The 20,845-nt window shown below is 36.9% G+C and overlaps 1 protein-coding gene across 1 annotated transcript in view; it reads left to right on the forward strand.

Moving 5' to 3' along the window:
- Positions 1–20,845, forward strand: part of GPC5 (glypican 5) — a 644,069-nt gene that overhangs the window by 597,869 nt on the left and 25,355 nt on the right. The gene's annotated exons all lie outside the window — the stretch shown is intronic.

Genomic DNA, 20,845 nt, shown 5'->3' on the forward strand with positions numbered 1-20,845 from the left:
CAGCTGTGTAGTGGACAGTGAAGAGGATGTAATCTGCCCTTCTGCATATTTTTAGGCATTTGGGTAATTACATAGGACTATGCTTCTGAAACAAAATAAATCATGAGGTATTTCTAGATAAATTTGGTAAGACATTTTATTTGTTACAAATTAAAATCATGCCACAAGATGTCTGTACTTTGACTTACGAATTTATTATGTTCTCTACAGGTAAGAGATAGTATAGAAATTTAACTGCTCTCTGGTAAAATTGCCTGACTCCATAGTGCTATTTGGAGCGTACCGAACTGGAGATTTAAATAAGTGAAAGAAATCAAGGAGTTGAAATCACTGATAAAATATCTGGGATCTTATATCGTCCTTAGATTTGTGTATACAATGTACATGAAATGCCATGGCCGTAGGAGGGGAAACTGTAAAACACAAGGTCAACTTTTTATATAAAATGGAATGGTTTTCCTAGAAATGACCTTGAGAAACTTGACAGCCAACTTTTCTGGCATGTCTTAAGAAAATGTCCACGTAATGTCAAAGCATGATTGCAAAATTAAAAAAAAAAAAAAAAGAAAAGTCATGACTCATACAATTGTAAAATGAACATCTGTTAATGATTATATTTAGCTCCTTGATTAATAAGAGAACTGGTAAGATGTTTTGACTGGTTCCAAGGAGAATCCAAAGAGCACACACATACATAGATGGTCAAGAATGCTGAAATGAATATGCTTAATAGATGCAAAATTGGTCATTATCCGTAGGACCAGGGTCAGATACATCTCCACTGGATAATTTTCATTACTAAGGACAAGAATTAGTTGTAGCTCACAGAGTTATGAAAAAGCTAAACAAAAACAAAAAACAATGAAGTTTCAAAAGAGACTTTGTAGAACCAGATAAGCCAATAATGTTGAATTTTCCATTGAAAGTATTTAGTAATCTTTTGGGACCGTTTCAACAATCTCAGCTTTTCTCTACACTAAGAAAATGTTTATAAATTATTTCTAGAGAATATTAAAGAAAATTTTCTTTGTTGAATTAGTATGAAAAATTTATGAAAGCAGAACATAAAGCAATCACTAAGCTTATTAGTTACGTAGGTAGTATTATAGAACTTACTGAGAAGTAATTTTTATTAAGTATATTTTCCTCTGTAGGACAAAAATAAGCAGCCAGTGTCCATAACCTTGCTATTCACATATATATGTGTGCATATATGTAAGAATATATGTGTCTGTGTACACACATCTACATAGTTACCCATTGCAGAGAATTACTAATGCAAATTATGTTGCTTTTTATTATGAAACCATGTTACCAAGCAGTTATTATAAATTTTTAATGTAATAAAACAACTCTAGAACTCTATAAGATATTTAGACTGTTTATATTTTCTTTTCCTGGCATCCAATGTACTCTATTGGAGATAATGATATGTAAGACCTATCAGCACAATCCTACTTTATTAATCCTTAAACACAAATTTTTAAGACCTACCACATGTCTACAGCTACAAAAGGCACCATGATACACAAAGATGAATTGAATCTAGGCTTTAGCTGTAAGTCACAAAAACAGGAATCACTCAAAGTGAAAATTGCTAAAAAGAAGTGAATAACAATAAATGGCTTGAAATTAGTTTCAGCAATTGACTACCAAGGGCATAGAAAGAGTAATAAAAAGAAGATGAATGGATGTTTTTTCCCTTTACCCTGGTAAATATGTAATAAGAAAAATTAAGTAATCAACTTTAGAGAATTGCGTTAAAGTTGCATGTCTTAAAAAAGGTTGAATCCTATGTCATGAAAATGAATCTTTAACTGAAAATACTATTACTTAATTTTTGGTTAATATGGGGGCCAATAAATTATTGATATTCATTTGGCACTCTTTTAGTGAGTAATGGGGACTTCTATTTAATATTTTGCAGTTCTTTGTTCGGCATCATTAGAATTTTTTAAAAATATAATTTGACATTAAATACCTTAAAATTGTCAATACTTAGGAAACTTTTAGGCTAAAGAAAAATTAGTTTAAAATCTGTTTTTTTCAAAGACTAAGATTTAAATTGCTGCTGGTTTGCAAACTGACCCAAGTACACGGAAGGCAAGGAGAGACAGAACAGAGAAGCAGTTCGCTCTAGATTGGTAGGTGGCCGATTTAATACGCAGAGGAACTGAACTGATGAGGCTTCTCTGGGGTGGTAAATCTCTGCACCTGTCCATCAGAATCTCAAAAGTTTATGTAAAGGTCTTAAGTGGATTCAATCATGTGTTCCATCCAGATAGTCTCAACAACACATTCCTCTCCCAAGACCGCATCCTTGAAATGGTCCTCCTGTGATTGATTGATGGGCAGAATGTACATTCCAAAGAAGGTGGGGGGTGGCCTCTCGATGATCTCCTCCACCAATTGTTTCTCGAACTTATAACTATAAGGCAACAAACTTTATACATTGCTTGGCTTCCATACATGTTTCAAAATCACCTTTTTTTTTGGATACATGTTATATTCTAATATTATGCGCACTAGTCTAAATTTTCTTTAGTGTGTTTTCAGCGAATGTTTCAAATTCTGTGATTTTACCCCAATTCATTTTCTTACATATCCTTTTTTGTTTTTCATATTTTTTTAAAATACTAGTTTATACAGTAATACTGTTTTCATTTCTCTTGATTAATGCTTTTTCTGTAACCTTTAGTTTGCCCTCTTTATTTCAGATTCTCATTTGTAGACATAGTTTTCAAAGAAGCTTTTCTTAGTTACACAAAAGCAAGACGTTTGAACCAAGATATTCTGAATGCAATCAAGGTCAAAGCTCAAGCGTTTCTTAAAAATGAGATTTTTCTGAGTTGGAAATCAGGGCCATCTATTGCCTGATGCGATTTGAAAACAGAACTTGTCACAACGCCCTGGGCATTAATAGTAGAGAGAAGACAGGATAAAATGGAGGCAAACAATACACATTCACAGAGCAAGAAGAAACACGGAGGGACCGAAGTGAATCGGTTTTGGTAAAATTAACGTAGGTTTGGGTACCGATACTACTCTTTCATTCAGTTCCTAAGAGTTCTTATTGCTTCCAGTTTTTTTCCCTCTATAATAGTTTTCCCAAATCTTTATTTTTTAAGTCCATATATGCAATCATTATTTACAGAGATCCCACGAACTATTATTGGATTCTTACAACTCCATATGCTAAGCATAAACATCTTATTGATGTGAAAAATGATATCACTGAGAGAGAGTGACTTTCCCAAGGTCACAAGGCTTATAGTTTGCAGGGTCAGGACTGGAACATAGCAGTTTAGCCCTTCCTTTTCTTTTTTTTTCCCCCAACTCCCAAATCTCGATACCACACTACCTCTGAAGTCCTTCGGCTCAGGCAAAACATGTCAGATGGGCAATGACTTCTTTTTTTTTCTTTTACAAAAGCAACATTTTCTTGTCTACTCACGTTTTGTATCTATGGCTTGCAACTCTGAAGCACCTGATTTTTTTTTTTTTTTCCCCATCAGCAGCCCACGTCCCTGACTCATCCCCAGAGTTATTTTCAGGTACCTATCTCCACCATTACCATACATATCCAATCTCTGGTAATATCAAACTCTTTCACTTAGTATCTTCAGAGTACCAACTGTATTGGAACTACCTGGGATGCCTGCTAAATGCATATTCTTGGACATATCACCCTCATCATAATGAATTTCTTGCAGTGGAGTTTGAAAATAGACATTTTAAATAAGTTCTCAGAAAAACCACTGCATTAAAGTTACTCAAATCCATATATTATGCATGCCTTCTTGCCAAATATTCAGACTTGTTTATTCGGCTGCCACCTGGACTTATGCATTTGGAAGTCTGGATGCAACTTGCTCAATATGTCCTAAAGGAAACTCATAGACTTTCTCCCAAGTTATTTAGGGTAGGCAAAATTATGCTCCCCACTCCCCAAATGTCTACATATTAATCTCTGGAGCCTGTGAATAAATTATGTTTCAAGGCAAAAGGTAATTAGAATTGCAGGTGTTAGTAATTTGAATTCTTAATGGGTTAATCTTAGAAGAGAACGTTAACCTGGGTTATCCAGGTGGACCCAGTGTAATCACAAACGTCTTTAAAAATGGAAGAAGAGGCAGAAGAAGAGAGTCAGAGGGAGATGTGACTATGTGGCAATGCTTAGCAATCGTCAAAATTACTGGCTAGGAAGGTGTATGAAGAGGATCCTGAACCAGAGAACGGTAAGGCCTCTAGAAGCTGACAAAGGAAAAGAAACCGATTCTCCCCTAGGTCCTCCAGAAAGGAATGCTTCCTTGCTAACATCCTGGTTTTCACCCAGCGTTATCTAGATTGGGCTCCGACCTGCAGAAACGTAAGGTAACAATTGTGTTGTTTTAAGCCCCCAAGTTTTTGGTAGACTGTGACAACTATAAGACCAATACAGTTTTGATATCTGGATGTAGGGAGCTGCTGGTTTGCAAACTGACCCTGCTGTAGAAATGACCTAAAATTTGTGAAAGATGTTTTGGAATTGGGTGGGGGGCAGAGGCTGGGAAAATGGTGAGCTTAACAGAATAAACTTAAATTATCTTGAAAAGACTTTCAGCAAAAATATGGATCTTGATGCCTGTGCTAGTGAGGACTGGGGCATGAAAAGCTCGATGGGGAAAAACCGCATCACCTTAGAGCATACCAGCATTGTCACGAACAGACTTAGAGGTACGAATAGTAAGGGATCTGCTGGTGAGGAAGGAAATCAGGAGCATGGTTTTGGGAACTGGGGGGAAGAGGATCCTTGTTATGAAGTGGCAGAAAGCTTACTGGAATCACCTGCAGTTATATGGAAAGGACAAAAGTTCATGTCCATGTAATTTGGACATTTCGTTGAGATTTCCCAGCAAAGTTTTAAAGGGTCAACCTGGTTTCTTCTTGCTGCTTCTAGCAAAATGCAAGAAAAAGAAATAAATTAAGGTATTAATTGTTTAAAAAAAGAAAAAAGAAAGAAAAAAAGAACCAGGGCTTGATGAGTTGGGAAATTCCCATAATACAAAAGACATTAAAATTAAGAGATATGCTGTCAGGAAAATGTAGCCTAAGAAAACTAAGTCTGTGCTGAACAATCTTTTGCTAACGCCTCAGGAAGCTCAAAAGGTCAGAGTATTTTATTACACAGAAGGCTATTTGAAGAGATGAAGTGACTCATAGATGTTAGCAGAAGCTGAAAGTAGAGATGGGATTATCTAGGAGACCTCTGTGGACTTCCCTCTTGTCTACTTAAGCGAATAGTATGAAATACAGAGCATATACACAAAATTTTTGAGAATGTTACACGAACAGAGACACTGCCAACTTGGACAGAAAGGAACAGAGTGCAGAATCAAAGAGGGCCTTCAGAATTCCGGAATTCTACAGAGAGGAAATAGTCTGTTTAAACTACTGAGCTATAAATACATGCCTTATTTCATGAAAAGGGAATGATCCAGAGGGCCTAGCCTCAAGCTCAGAGCTTGGAGCCAAGACACACAGAGGATCGTGCCCAGGCCTTGACACCTGATGGAGTTGGCCTCTCTGGATTATGAAATTGTTTGGCACCTTTGACTCCTTTTTTGTTTTTTTTTTTTTTTCTCCTTACATTTTCACCTCTCTTGAACCAGAATACCCGTTAACTATTATCTAATACCTGTACTAATGTGTTTGGGGAATAATTTGGGACTTTTGTGCCGATGGGATGTAGATGAAATTTTGTACTTTGAGTTCATGCTGTAATATGAGGAGAACCTTAAGGAAATTGGAAGAGAATTAAGGTATTTCATATGTGGGATGCGTGAGTATCAATGGAGTCCTGAGGCCAGACTGTGAAAGGCAGAATAATGCCCCCTTCTTCAGCAGCAAGATATTCCTTAGGACAAGATAGCCTTGTTCTAATCCCTGGAATCTGTGGATATGCCATTACATGGCAAAGGAGAATTAAGGTTGCAGATGAGAGTGAGCTTACTAAATAGCTGGTCTTAATGTAGGAAAATTACCCTGGATAATCCAGATGGATCCAATGTCATCACAAGTGTTCTTAGAAATGGAAGAGGGAGAGATAGGTGATTCTTCCTTAGAGCCCCCAAAAAGGAATGCAGTGTTGCTTATACCTTGATCTTAGCCCAGTGAGACAGATGTTGGACTTCTAACCTTCAAAAGTGTAAGGTAACACATTTATAGTCAGCCTTTAAGGTTGTGGTAATTTGTTAAAGCAGTGCCAGAAAAGCTAATATTTTACTCTTGCCTCTTTTTTACCCCAATTTATCATGTTAACCATTTGTCTATTCCCTTCCCTAAAATTCAGAATATCACTTGCTTTCCCTCTCTCTGCTGGACCCTGCATCCAGTTACTGAGTATTGTTGTCTGAGCTCCCAAATTTTCCTGAAATAAGTCCTCTTATCTCCATATCTATCATCCCTTCCCAAATAAGTTTCATGTTTTTTGACCATTGTCTCAATATGCTTAAAATTGCCTTTATATCACCACCCAGAATCTTTTTTGATGCCCTTCAAGGATTTCCCATCACTTGTCCTAGAGAATAATGGCCAAATCCTTAAAAATCACTTAAATCTTCCCACGGGTCTCCTGCTAACTACTCCAGCATCACCTACCTTGCAGTCGATGCAAAAGCGACACTAAGTCCTCTCGGGGCTCTTAATACACCGTGTTCTTTTTGTGTCTTTCTGCCACAGCTCGGGCTGTTCTTTATTTGCAATGTTCTTATTCCCTCTCAACACCTTTTGAAATACTTTTGCATTCCTAATATCTGATCTTTTCCAAGAATCTGTCCTTTGATTGCCGGATGGAGCTTTGTGTTCTTGCTTTTGCCCTTTTCTTTCCCTGACCATATCTTTATCTGGACATTTAACAAAATAAACTGTGATTATTTGTTGGTTAGTCGAAGTCTGAGCGTCTGGAGCATAGTAGGTAGCCCATCACTGATGACCTCATCAAACTAAGTTGAAATTGCTCCACCTTGTGGTGGGCTCAGCCTAAGGTGAACTCTCCGCACAAGGTCCTGCCTTTGTATAATCCCCTTCCCTTGAGTTTGGGCAAAACCTGTGACTCAGTTCTTGCTAATACACTACGTCTAGGTAAAGGGATTTTGCGGGGATGATAAAGATCCCAAGTGCGTTTATCAAGAGGGAGATTAACCTGGATGGGCCTGATTGGCCAAGTGACATCCCTGAAACAGGGACAAGTCTCCTTCCTGAAGTAAAAGAATTTTGTGCTGACTTTAAAGTGAGCAGCCGTATTGTGAACTGCCTATGGAGAGAGCCCGAGAACCATGTGGTAGCTTCTAAGACCTGAGGGTGAGCTCCAGCCAACAGCCAGCAGAAAGCCAGGTCTTTCAGCCACACAGCTGCAAGGACATAAATTTGGTCCACAATGTCCATGATCCTGGAAGTGGATTCATTTCCAGTCAAGCCTCCAGATGAGAATGCAGCCAGCTCAATACCTTGACCACAGCCTTGAGAGACCAAGAGCAAGGGACCCAGATACTTAGTGCCCAAACTCCTGATCCATAGACACTGTGAGAAAAGTGTGTGTCGTTGTAAGCTTCTAAGTTTGTGGTGACTTGTTACTCAGCAATGGAACACTAATACACTCAGGTGGACCCACACCCGCAGGCAGTCATGATATATTTTACAGTTACTATTACCTTTGCTTCTATTACATTACTTTATTCGTTCACTCACTCTAGCATTTGTTCATGCCTTAATGCATGTCATTAATATTTGTAAATCTAGGGCATTAATAGTATGGACACAAAGATCAGTAATAGAAATTTTCAGCACTCAAAGCTATTGATAATCTGGTAGCACCCTATGAAGCTTAAGGGTAGAAGCAACTAACTCTACCTGGGTGGGATGGTGACCTAGCCCATGTTTTCCGTGACTTGAAGACTTCTCCCAGCTTCTCCAAAACTCCAAACTCTGTCAGGGCTCTTCCTAAGCAGTACTTCTGTCATGGAGCCCTCTATGATCCTTGTTATATACAATCAAATTTCAAATGAGACTCACATGTAATACATGATTTAACTTTTTTATTGTTCTGGATCTTTGCATCTTGTTTTCATAACTGCATTTCAAAAGGTTTTTTTGTTGTGTTTCTTGGTAAAAGATCTTCCTTTACATTTCTCCCTGTCAAGAACAACATACAAGGTTATAGACTCAGTTCTGAAGTCTCTCTTTGCCTCTCATCTCCTAGAAACTTCCATAAGGTAGCACAGCTTTAAAATGTACTAGATGCTGAAGTATTTCCTGTCCTCCAGTGTGCTTGAAACTCCTTGTTGGAGCCACTAGGGGGGAGACCATATGTGTCTCAAAATTATGGTTAAATTCAAATAATTATAAGGGAAGCTGTAAGAGTACATGTTGGATTTATGATTGATGTCTAATAGCAAACATTTTGAAAATCAATACTACGTGGGATTACATATAGTCTCTATTTGATGAAAAATGAAGGGGGGGTGAAGTGAGAACTTGCTCAAATCTACCTGCGGGACCATGTAGAATTTTGTGATAAATTTACTAAATTTATCAGTTTTGATTACAAGCAGAGTACAAAAGCTAACTAGCTGGAACTTTAGTAGGTGAAAACAGTGGGGTTGCCTGGATCTCCCGTCACACTCCTCTGCTTCAGGTGGCCATAATAAGATAACATAAACTGAGTGGCTTCAACAACGGAAATTCATTTCCTCTCAGCTCCGGGGTCTGGGAAGTTCCAAGATCTGGGTCCTCGCAGATTTGGTTTCTGGAGAGGGAGAGGGCGAGAGAGTGTGCTGTCTCTCCCCGTTCTTGTAAGTTCTATCAGAGGATCCTGACTCCACTGTTAGGATCTCCCTTTTATTTGAATAAACTTAAAAACCCCATCTTCATTCAGTCAAGTAGTAGCTTAAGGTTTCAACATAGGAATTTGGGGAGGGACACAATTCAATTCATAGCACCCATTTCTTATGAGTTCCTCAAAAACAACACAGAACAATAAGAAAAGAAAAAGAAAGCAGCACAAACAGGGCAACTTCAGCATAGCCTGAGGGCAGAGAATGGCTAACCTCCAAAATAACTCTGAGGAGCCAATGTCTGCTGGAGAGTTTCACTCTCTTGCCTCTACCCACCCTCATGTAGGTTGTGACAAGCAGAGACCAACAGATAATAGCTACAGGGCAGAGACAAGAAGGAAGCTAGAAATAGGGCCCACGGTTTATATAAAACCCACACCAGAAAGACTGTAATTCATGAGTCTGAACATACATAAATAGCGCCTGAACAAGGAGAGAGCTGAACTTGGAATCCCAGGAAAAGACTTACAAATTTATGCTATGTGAAGGGCAGTCTTCAAAATGCATGGCTCCCAGGGAGGAGACAGGGGGCAAGAAGGTAAAATATGCCCTCTAGCAATTGCTTGACGAAAGGAAACAAAAGAAAATAGGGGGTCATGAAATAGAAAAGAGAACCAAAGAATTAGGGAAGGCACCACGCAGAGTAATTTCAACTAAATCAGATTATAAAAGTTAAGTGGAATATTAGAGGACTCAGGCCATGCAAAAGGTTTAAGAACTCAGGTAAACACTAAAACAATAAATACTGTTTTAAAAAATACATCTGTACGTGTATACATGCATATGTTCAAGGGCCATGGTTATGAATTTCCAGAGAAAGAAAAATAGTGAATATATCAGAATATAGATAACCGTAAAATATTATGACCGAACTGAGACCAAAAATAGCTGTTGTAGATACAAATGTGCACCTAACTTTCCTATTAAAGGATAAAAGATTTTCACCTTAACTCAAAATGCAAGATACATCTATATACTTTGTACAAAAGATAAACAAAACAAAGTGATTCAGAATGGGGCAAAAAGGATAAACAAAAATAGACTAGGCAGATGGAAGAAAAGTAAAAACCACAAGGAAGCAGAGGTAGCAATCTTGATAGCAGATAAAGGAGAATTCAAGAGCAAAAGCATTAAACAAGATATAGAAGTGTGCTTTTTAATGGTAAAGGCCACAATTCACAATGAAAAATAACCTGTATGAGTACTTATGCCCCGTCTAACACAACAGTCACTTTATCAAACAAAAACCATTAGCAAATGCAAAGAGAGATGAGGAGAATCACAATAGTAGTAGGGAAACGTTAACATAACGCTCACAGTAGGAGACATAAAATGGACAAAGTAGAGGTGGGGAGGGGGAAGACAATAATGTAGATATTATGAATAGATGTTGAAATTCATACTCTGATAACTGAGTGCACCTTCTTCCCACGCACCCCGGTAACCTTCAGAAAAAGACAAATGACCGTATTTTAGTTCCACAGAAAATATCGGTAAGGCCCATCGAGTGTAAATATTACAAGTAAAACTTCACAAATGCACTGAAAATGCATATGTGCAACAATTTGTGACCACTGTATCGCGTGTCTAGGGCTGTTAAGACAAGTCCTCATGGCACGGGTGGCTTAAACAAACAGCAGAAATCTATTCTCTGATAGTTCCGGAGGCCATAAGCTCAAAGTCAAGGAGGATTGTCAAGAGGCTTGGTTGCTTCTGGATGTGACATTCTATGGGATTTGCTGATAAGTTAATACTTTATCCCTGTCACTTGCTTGAATAATTTTACTATGTGCATGTATCTAACTATAGAAAGTACTGTTTTTGCAACATATCTACACGTCTAAAACTGTTTCAAAATAAAACTTTTTAAAAAAACTAACAAGTCAGGGCGCCTGGGTGGTGCCGTTGGCTAAGCGCCCGACTTGGTTTCAGCTCAGGTCATGGTAGGGTGGTAGGATCGAGCTCCACATCCTTGGCCTCCTTGCTCAGCACAGAGTCTGCTTGAGATTCTCTTCTTCTGTCCCCCACCCCACTCATGCCCTCATGCTCTTTCTTGCCAATAAATAAATCTTTAAAAAACATTAAAAAAAAATTAAAGCGCTAACAAGTCCACCACAGACTGAGGTGTCTATCATCTAAACTGTGCTCCCTTTATTCATTTTGCTGTGAAAGTTTCTGTATGGCACATTTCTTTTGATATTTCATTAATCTACGTGATACGTCATGTTGTAAAATACACTGTCCGATCATATGAGGTTGTGCATTAGTTAGATGAAAAACTGCAATCATGATATCAGGTTTAATCCAATGGATGCTTCTGCTGTAGAATTCCATGGACATAAAACTTGTACATACAGGATAACTACTAGGGTGGCCTACCAGTCATTTCCAGTTTCACTACGAGTCTTTAAGATGAACTTGGCATTTTCATATATATTTTTAAGCCACATCATTTTTTCTTAAGCTTTACTTTCTTCCCCTTTCACTCTGTGTTATGTTCCTGCCAAGAAGAAGAGGATAAAGAGAAAAAATTACAAGTAGCAAGCATATATTTCCTTATACAAATTAAACGGGGTGGGGGGGGGATTAAATTCAGAGGAAGAAAAAAGAAGAGTCAAATATTGCGCAAGGTAATTCACAAGGATTATGTTACTTATAACAGCAATTAAGAAGATTGATACATTTCCCTATTTCTCACAAAAATAAGGACTGAACAGTATAGGAACTATTAAATATTGTAATTAAATTTAAATTCTTGGACTCCCAGAAGTCAAAATATTATTACATATAACATATATAATACAAAATATATCATTTAACACATACTAAGGTGAAGTAGAAAACATTTCATCGGGGTGCCTGGGTAGCGCAGTCGTTAAGCGTCTGCCTTCGGCTCAGGGCGTGATCCCGGCGTTTTGGGATCAAGTCCCACATCGGGCTCCTCCGCTGGGAGCCTGCTTCTTCCTCTCCCACCTCCCCTGCTGTGTTCCTTCTCTGGCTGGCTATCTCTCTGTCACATAAATAAATAAAATCTTAAAAAAAAAAAAAAAGAAAAGAAAACGTTTGGATCTTTAAACATATGTTGTAGATACCGTATTAAAATTGAGGTCATTTTATAAAATGATGGAAAAAAAAATACTACTGCTTTAATGAGTTTGGTTTAACTTCCCTATCAGTTTTCATTATTTTATTAAAATGAAAATAAGAAAACTTAGGAGATTCTGCTTTGGTGCTTACATTGACCTCTTTTAAAATTCATAGTTAAATATGTATTAACTAATTGCAAAAACTTGCGAGACTCATTTAGCAAGTGTAAGGATTTTTCATATACTGTCCAATTGTGCTCAATTTTCTGTGAATTGACGGATCATATCCTCATGTCTTACGTGATGTATATTTTTGGATTACACTGATTGCTCTTGGATATGTCAGTTTATATTTGAGATACAAAGTTAGTTACAGTCCACTATGGTATCTTTTTGGAAGAATGTTGACTAGGAGGATTAGCTAAGACCAAAAACCTAAGTGCCTGAGACTGTAATTGAAAGCCAGGTTATACTATCCCATTAAAGCCAGTTCTCCAAAAACATAGGGTATATCTGTCTGTCCCTAGACCATCTTCCTTATGCCATGGCCAACTTCAGAGACCTAAATAATGACTAACCTTTGGCTATAGTCACATTTTTCATACCCCCTACTCAAAAATCCGAAGTAGAAATTAGGTAGGATACGGCAAAATAATGCAATTTCTTGTTGTATATTTATATATTATCTCCTAGTTACAACTGGTACTAAAATATTTATTATAGTTCTTTGGGAATTAAAAACTTTTATGGACATTAGTAGTGGTATGCACTACCTAGCAATATACCATACAAGCCTACTAAGGGAAAGGAAACTGACCATCTCATTAAAACATCAAATAAGAAACACATGAATTGCCAGTTAATGAATTCTGAAAAATGAAAGCATTGAGATATTATCTTACTATGTTACTTTTTAAATTTAAAAAAATGTTGGGGGGTGGGACTTAAGATTTTACTACCTGATATGCAAATTTACCAACAAACTGCTCACCTTCAAACAGTTGCTATGTTTTATTCTTCAGTGAAAGGTGACTGATACAGGGCTTAGCAACCCCACTCCTTGGGGATATAATTAGCTAGCTTGTTTACATGTACCCTGTTGAGCTTGAAAGTGTCTGTACACAGATTATGGTGGTTACCATGGACCGGCGCGTCCATAGTGGATTCTCAATGTATTTTTATGCATATGTTCACTATTTCCAGAGCTCTCCCTGGCTATCATTTAATTAGGATGCAAACAAACTAGAGGAAATTAATTTAAATTTGAATTTCTTTGCAATTAGGATGAAAGAGTTTAAACATGGGTGGCTCACGGTTTAAAACATCCAATTAATTTATGCATACTACCTCAAGTCATTTCTAACGGGAATATTTAAAATCAATAATTACAGCCTCAGATTATGCCCTTGCTCCTAGGGAATAAAAAGCTCTGTTTTGAAAAGTGAGTCTGTTTCATAGTCTTCCTTTCAGGATTTAATAACAATTATATACCTGAGAGTAAATTCTGGATAGCTTTCGTTGTGCCTCTGGCATGTGATGACGAAGTTAGGAGTATATGATTTGAGAGGGAAAAATAAACCAAAATCAAAACCTTTAGAATTTCCAAGGTAATATTCTAATGCTAAACTGAAATTCATTTGTGCTCTCTGGATACCATCAACAGTCAGTGATTTCGTGGGACCTATGGGACATCCAGAAGGCATAATTTAGAAACTGACTATGAAGGGTCTGGAGAAAAAGCGGTTATAGATTTGGCATTCATAAACATATATTCAGTGATTGGTATCGTTTAAATAGATGAGATTTCCCTTAAAAAGCAAACAGCATGGAAGTCTGGGGAGGAAATGGACCAAGCTCAGAGAAATCACAATTTTTAAGAACAGGCAGGGGAAAATACTAGAAGTGAAATGGATAGAAAAAGAAACTAAAAGTCAGGAAGAAATATAGTCAGAAAAACAAAGGCATAGGGTTTTAAGGAGGGCCCAGGAAACCTTGTCAAATGCTCTAAGGCTGTCAAAGAGATGGCCTGAAAGATAACCCTAGCCCTTGATAATTAGCAAGTCTTTATTAACCTTTAGAGCGGATTTAGGGAGAGAGCTAGAGCGCTTTACTTCCTGCTTTCACAGGCTCCAAGGTCAGTCAGCAGGGAGTTTCAGGCCTTCTCAGGTTTCTCTGGGAATGCACGTAGCACTACACATGTGTGTGTTCTTTTACATTCTCAGTCAGATGTCCGAGTTTTTCAAAGCCCCATAGGTACGTCTCACTCCTCATTCCCCAGGATTTCTTTTAAGGCTGTTGGTCAACTGATGGTTTGCCCCAACCATTATCACCACATTGGGGAACTGAAATGTTAAACCATTGTCACTGATAGTTTCTGGCAAATACCCATGGGAAAAGGCTACTTTTCCTGAGAGAGCTAGGATTCAGGTAAAATAAAGACAAGGCCTGTGGTTGGGGGTTTCAAGGAAACCCTCAGGTCAAAAAATGGTAATATGCTGAGATTGGGGCTTTTAGGGAGCTCCAAACACATTGTGCCCCATCCATGGAGCCTCATCAGTGACAACTTTGCTCTTGATTTTTCAGTATAGTTTGAGGCTATTCATTTTTGAGGCTACCACAGAGCTGGAAAGAGGGGGATGGGAATAGGGCAAATTAAATGTCACAAAGTTTACTGAGATTCATCATCTTTCTTAATGTCAAATTGTTGAAATCTTTAATTCCCAGAGTTCTTAAGAAGTTGATATTTTGACGGTTCTTCTCAGCGTTTTCATTGGTTTTATGGGAAAGTAGATTTTCAGAGTCTTTACCATTCCGGAAGTCAGAACTACCTTATATAAGTTTTTAAATTATATTCTCACAGGTACTCATTTTAAGTAGGTCAGATTCATTCCCCATTTATTAGAGAGGAACACTCAGAGATCATGGGTGGAATAATTATAACCTATTTTACAGTAGACAGCAACTTGAGGATGTAGGGTCTTAGCCTTCCTTTTGCAAAGATTGATTGGTAGAAGGCTGACAGGGAATGGTGGCAGTTTGGAATTGTACTGAAGAGAAGGACAGGAGCTGACTAGGCACTTATGGATGGATCTCTGTGCCTCGCAGAGGTCGCAGCTGAAATTTTCAATCCAAATGGCTTGGTAAAGAGTATTTTGGACCCTACCACATTTTCTGCAATGACCTTGTAGATGACAACCCCACCATCCTGGAAAATGTGTACTTGTCAGAAAATATTGAATTAGTTGAGTCATTGATCTGACCCAAGCTTTTATGTTCATATTTTTCTAGAAATTACAAGCATCATTTTATAGGAATTATTTTTACAAAAATTAAGAAATAAAGAAACATCAGAGAGAAGTTTTGTTTTAATTGCAAAGGGGTTAGGATATTCTTAGCTTTTCAATTTTTTCTGTGCAGGCCATGATCATTAAAATAATTCACAATGATGTGAGAAAGCTCTTGTCTTGGGGCACTGGTGAGGTGAATTCACAATTATGGATCGTTTTAATTGAATTATATCCTTAGAGCTTTAGTTTTGAGCTCTGAATCTACAATCTGTGATTTGCAAGTAATCAATGATATTTGTTATATGCTCTTGGGTAAAGATAATGTGAATACAGAAACTTGCTTATTTCTAGCATAAAATTGTTTATTAAGCAGAATAATGGAGCATTGTAAATTAACTGTTAAAAATGTAGCCTTGGTTTAATTTTAACCCCTTCATTTGGTATTTACTGAGTATTTTTAGGAATAGCACATGTAATTTAGTTCAACTGTCATTAGAATACAATACATTGAAAGCAAGCATTCTACTGTATATTTTATAGGGCCACACATTTTTCATCTGTCATTGAAAAATATTCTTTATATTTTGGAATTAATGTTTGTTTCTGCTTGCCTTCTAATCAATGAAATGCCTAAATCAGGAACTGTTCCAAATAACTGCATATTATATGTGATAGTTTACTGTTGTGCACAAAAGCGAATAAAATTGTGTTGAAGTAGAGCATATATAGTAATCGTAAGTGTTTCACCATAATAAATTCGCAACTATGCATTTGTAAGATCTAGCACAATTTCAGAGTCCCAAAAATATCTCTCTCACTCCCCCTCAATCAATGGTGTCCAAGGTAGCCATGATTCTAACCTCTGTTACCATAGATTAACTTAGCCTATTTTGGTTTTCATATAAATGGAGGTGTATAGTATTTGCTATCTTTACTTCACTCAAAATTATATCTGTATAATTCATCTATATTTATATACCATTGATTTATTCTTTTCCCTACTGTGTAGCATTCTATTGAATAAGTATAGATTTTTTTATTTCATTTTATTGCTGGTGGCCATACAGGTGTTTATTTTGCTGTTGGTCATCAGTTATATATGCATTTAACTTTAGTAAATAATGTTAATCATTTTTTCCAAAATGGTTGTGCCAATTTAAGGTCCCAGGTCCAACTATATGAAGACATCCTAACAATCAATTAAAAAAAAAAAATGGACTCCCAATTTGGAAAACTAAAAAAGTGAAAAAAAATCTCAACAGGCATTCACAGTAGATACAAGATTTGAAAACCAAGGATTAAATTAAATTTTGAGGAAGGGAAGAAAGAATCTCATTTGAGCCATATGTGTGAAAATAAATGGTCATTTCACATTATCAGATAAAAAATAGACTCAGGGTAGGACGAGTGCTTAACTGAGGGTCTTCACTTGATGCACACTCCAAGTTAGAATTTTTTTTACTCCGAACAAATGCTTACAACAATTTTATATGTGGGTAGAATTGTAAAAATTTGTCCTAGGGTTATTGAATAAATTGTTTAAAGCACATTAGAAGATGAAGAGAAAATGAAAGTGAACGGAGATAAGCACTAGAGATGGATAACATATCAAACATAAACGAGAAGGTAACAGTGTCTGTAAGGCCCTAGGTAATCGGTATGTTTGCTATTTTTCATGATTTGCAGTACTTTAGTTTTGACCCAAAGACTTCACTCCTGTTATAGATGCCAAAATATTCCTAATTAGGATCTTCTAGTCTCAAAGCCTCCGGATAAAGAAATTTATCGTTAAACACTTCTGAATCTACTATCAAATACCTGCATAAAATCACCTTCCAACAAAATGATGAGGTGATAGTCCTTCCTTTGGGACTACAATAAACCCTCCTAATAATTTAGGCTATATACAAACTTTACTTTCTTTCTAAGTGTTATTACCTACATTAATGTATTCATATTATCGCTTGATATCGTTTTCTGTGAAATCTGTTTGGATATGTTGAATTGGGATTGATCACGTGATTTTTCCCATTCTAACACTGAAACCTTCTTTTTTTTCTTTTAATAGTTTTTACTGAGTGACAGTTTCAGAAATAAATTTAAGTTCTTAAGTGAAAAATAGGTAACCAAGCAGAAGGATGTCCAATGTCCTATCAACTTGGTGTATTTATTTATTTTCCAAGCTCAACTTCAGATCCCTCCTTCCCTTTTCCGGGAAGCTGATTCCTAGACATGTTTGGGTATAAGACATAACTCCTTCTTTTATTATTTCTATCAAAAGAGAGCTAAGATCTTGTTTATCCAAATTGGCAAATACCTGAGGAATACATGAGACAAATTATTTCTGTGTTAATTTATATTTTCTTAGGACAGCTTCTCATGATATGTGTAGTTTTACCATATTTTAAAAAAATTGCCAAATTTTCCCAATATCAGAAAATTCTTAACTGCGTAGTCTTTCGGAATAATATGAGGGCCATTTCTTTTACTACATTACTCTAAAAAGTTAATATACCACTTACTGGGTTTCTTTAGTTTTAAAGTAGATATTTATAATTGCCAGGAATTAAAGATAGAATATTCCAGAAAATATGATTCTTTTATCTTTCTTTGAAAAGTTCCTGTTACTCTCTTTATAGATTCTTTTATAGATTGGAAAAAAAAAAAAGATATATTGCAGAGCCCACAGCGTAGACACTTATGAACATGGAAGTTTACAGGTTAAAGCAATATGGAGGGTATGACGTAAGACAGACAAAATAGTCGAATCACCTCCATGGCTCAATATCTCCTTTATTACTCAGCATGGTGGTTAAACCATTTTCTCTCTTCTCAAACCCAGTTATCACCAAAGGCTCATCACACTATGCAGGAAGCAGATTTCTTCCCGGAAATGACTAAATCCATCCAACATGAAGTCTTTCAAGTTGTTTTTTCTTTTTCCTCCCTATGAAAGTTGCAACCTATTATTCTATTCTGTACCTGGCCCTTCAATTGCAGAGTAAGATAATACTTTCCTCTTTCTGAAGCTAATTCCTGCATCTGACCTGTTTATTCTAGTGCAGCAACTTTATTCCATTAGTTACCCCTTTTTGGGTGACAGTTGTCACCTCTTATGTTCTGTTGGCTGCTCTTTTACCTATTTTCTTGAAATTCCTCTGTTCTAAGATTCCCAATAAAGAATACTGCCTATTAGATCCACTGTATGCTGGATAATTTGGTTACAGTAATGTAACAGTAATAATAACAAATCCTTATGGATTATTTATGATTTTCCAGATACTCCTCCTTGATTTTTACATGTGTCAATGGTCATTTAATCCTGATAATCACACTGCAAGGAAAGCAGTGTTCTAATCCTTCTTGGGCACTGGAAAAAGTAATGCTCAGCAAAATCAAGAAGCTCAGTCCTACATGCAGAGGAGGCTGCAGTAATGAAAGTTGACGACAGGCCTTTGGGCTCTGGACACATCTCCTCATGTCTGCCTTTCTGTGCAATGAAAAACAGCATATTCTGTACTCAGTCTTTGCTCTGTGATCACATAAACCTTCCTAATAAACTATACAATATGCTATTAATTTTCAGCATTCTAATGAAATTTGTTTCTCACATGTGGTCATAGACTGTCATGTTGACTTCTCAGTCCTATTCTAGACAAATTTCGGTAGTATCAGATACTTAACTAAATCTATCTGCAGAAACATCTTTCTCCTTTGCATCTCCTGTCCAAACCTCTGGATCTCCCGTTGCCTCTTGAACTTTCTTCTCTCATTCCTCTGCTATCATCTGTCTGTTGTCTTTTAATATCATTTTTACCTAAGTCTCTATCCCAAGATCACTTATTTTCTAGACACACAAATAATCCTTGATCAACTCTAATTCTCCAAAGTCTGATAGCCATATCCGTGCAGATTGCTTCTGGTGTACATGTCCAGTTTGGAATATATATTTAAAAGATCCTCCTTGGTTCATCATTTCCACATGGTTGCTCTAGCAGATGCTCAAAATCGCACAGTCCCCAAATTCTCTTGATTTTGCCCTTTTCACGGTTTTCTTTCTAGAACCTTCTCTCCATCACCATGAACACTTCTGTCACCTCATTTTCATAACCTCTCCACCAATACTGTTGTAAGCACCTCCTGCTTTTTCTTATTCTATCCAAGATCTGGCCTTTAATTGCACCTCTGTCTAAATCTTTTTGTTAACTATTCCTTCTTTTGGACTTTGACTCTCTAAAAATATATATATATGCAATATATATATGTGTGTATATATATGTGTTATCTGTATGTATATTATATATGTATGTCTATATTATTTTTTTTATAAGAGCAAATCCTAGGACCTGAAAGGCAACCAAGTCAGGTAATATTAGAATTGAAAAGATGCACATTTGAAGAATGTTAAATAACAGTTGTAAAGGACAAAACAAGACAATGGTACATCTGAAGCAAAAAAAAAAAAAAAAGTACAAATACTTAGGTTGGCATGAAATGAAAGCAAGAAGGAAAGGGGCCTAATCTTGCAGATACTGTGAACAATAATAACTTCCAACTTTATCTATAGAGGGATTGGGAGCTATTTACATGTTTTAAGATATGAGTGGTGTTAAGATATTTGCGATAGGTATAGGTCACGCTGGCTGCAGTGAGGAAACTGACTTGGCAAAGTTACTTTTAGGCAGTGACCTGGGATTTGTGTTTGTGAGTGGGCTCAGGATACCAACCAGGATCCTATTAGAAGAGTCTAGCTGGGAAATCAAGGTGCCTGACAGAGAGAATCCACTGGGAAAATGAAAAGACATATAGATAATTTATTTAGGAGGTAGACACCATATAACAAGGTGATCAGCAAAAAAGAGGTTACTCCAGTTATATGGGCTAGCAAAACTACAGGCTGACAGCTTTTAATAGTTTCAAATATGAGATTTGAAGAAATGCAGGATTAATGCTGTCTTACATTTTAAGCACATAAACTATGACTACCCCCAAGCATATGCAAATAACGACAGACTGAACACCAGGTGATAGAAGGAAGTTGTGTTCCTTTAGTCCTAAGCATTTCTGTTTACCCATGGTGTGACTTGTTGAATTTGAAAGCAAGTTCTTATTAACTGCATGACAAGAAAGGTCTATTCAAAAATCAGACTGTCATGCTTTGCTAGAATTCTAACTGGCCCTTCTGCAACTTCCGCAAGTTGTTCTGTCTCTCCTACAATATTTTAAGGATAGTTAGTCATTGGTAGCTGGATAGGCTTTCCTTTCCATTAGTAATAGGTAAAACTTGCTCTGGGGGCGCCTGGGTGGCTCAGTCGTTAGGCGTCTGCCTTTGGCTCAGGGCGTGATCCTGGGGTTCTGGGATTGAGCCCCACATCCTCTACTTCTTCTTGCTTCTTTCTCTCCCACTCCCCCTGCTTGTGTCCCCTCTTTTGCTGGCTGTGTCTGTCAAATAAATAAAAAAAATCTTAAAAAAAAATTTTTGCTCTGAAGGAAAAAAAAAAAAAAGTCCCCCAGATATCTTTAAAGCAGTCAGAATTTAGAGAGGAAAATTGGTGCTTGCCATTTAATAGTTTGTAATTTAACTGACAGGGTTCAACAA

Source organism: Ursus maritimus, unplaced genomic scaffold (genome assembly GCF_017311325.1).
Source record: "Ursus maritimus isolate PB19 unplaced genomic scaffold, ASM1731132v1 scaffold_10, whole genome shotgun sequence".
Lineage (NCBI taxonomy): Eukaryota > Metazoa > Chordata > Mammalia > Carnivora > Ursidae > Ursus > Ursus maritimus.